This window comes from Myotis davidii, unplaced genomic scaffold, assembly GCF_000327345.1.
Source record: "Myotis davidii unplaced genomic scaffold, ASM32734v1 scaffold934, whole genome shotgun sequence".
Classification (NCBI taxonomy): domain Eukaryota; kingdom Metazoa; phylum Chordata; class Mammalia; order Chiroptera; family Vespertilionidae; genus Myotis; species Myotis davidii.
Genome location: NW_006285798.1, coordinates 684,182 through 685,442, shown reverse-complemented (window position 1 = coordinate 685,442; position 1,261 = coordinate 684,182). Strand labels below are relative to the sequence as shown.

The 1,261-nt window shown below is 45.0% G+C and overlaps 1 protein-coding gene across 3 annotated transcripts in view; it reads left to right on the top strand.

Annotated features, from left to right (window-relative positions):
* The window catches only part of XPO6 (exportin 6), a 130,193-nt gene that overhangs the window by 99,735 nt on the left and 29,197 nt on the right, over positions 1–1,261 (top strand). The gene's annotated exons all lie outside the window — the stretch shown is intronic.

The window sequence follows — 1,261 nt, the reverse complement described above, 5'->3', positions numbered from 1 at the left end:
CCGCCGCCACCACCACCACGCTCATGAATCCTACACTTAAATAGTCATACCCTTGGCCCTAGTTGGTGTGTCTCAGTGGTTAGAGTGTTGGCCTGTGCACCAAAGTGTCTAGGGTTCAATTTTCTGTCAAGGGCACGTACCTGGGTTGCAGATTCGATCCCTGGCCTCGGTAGGGGCATGTGCAGGAGGCAACCAGTTGATGTTTCTCTCTCACATAAATGTTTCTCTCTCTCCCTCTCCTTTCCTCTCTCTAAAAATCAATAAAAAAATTTTTTTTAAAAACCTGGCCAAATAGAAATATTGACACATCTAGAAGTCAATTTTTAGTGCTGATCATCATTAAAGAATGCTGTGTAATGTAAAAACAGAATGCAAAGTCCAGTACTATATGATTCTACTTATATGAGGTATATAGAGTAGTAAAATTCATAGAGACAGAAAAAAGAATGATGGTTGCCAGGGGCTAAGGGGGCATGGAGAGTTATTTAATGGGTACAAGTTTTAGTTTGGAAAGATGAAAAAAAAGTTCTGGAGATAGACAGTGGTGGTGGCTGCACAATGTCAATCAATATACATAATTCCAGTGAACTGTACATCTGCTGTGTGAATGTAAAGACACTGGAAGAGTTAAGCATTAGATACCAGGTCCGCATTGGTGCATTGCTTACTGGGAGTCGCCGTTCTGATTTCCAGTGATCACCTGCATCCTTCCCAGGACTTCAGGTTGGGAGCCCTCGGCTCTTTCACTCTCACTTTCTTGACTGATGCCCCCTTTCTGTGTGCTCCCCAGCCCTGAATAATTTGTGGTCAAGCTTGTGGATTTCTAATAAAGTCCTGTGTTTTTCTCTGCATCTGAGAGATTTTTCAGATTATGGTCCACATGCACCAGAGCCTCGGTGCTATTCAAAGATGCATGTTTCCAGACCCTCCTACAACTGTGTAGTCGGTCTGTGGGGTTGCACCAGGGAGCTGGCATTTGTAACAAGTTCCCCAGTTGCTCCTTATGCCAGTGAAGTTGGGGAACCCCTGCACCATTGGATTGAGGGAGAAGAGTACACGCTGTCCTCCCTGGCGTCCAGCTCAGTTTTCTGACAGAGCTGGCACAGAGGGAACTCAGTCAGGTCTCCAGTTTTCCCCTTGACTCAAAGGAATGTCTGTCTCTAATGACAGAGGCATTTCTACTTCCCAGTAGAGCTGGCCATTAGTTATTGCAGTTCATGCTCATTTTATACAGTGAGCCCTTGGGCAACATTGGTTTCGG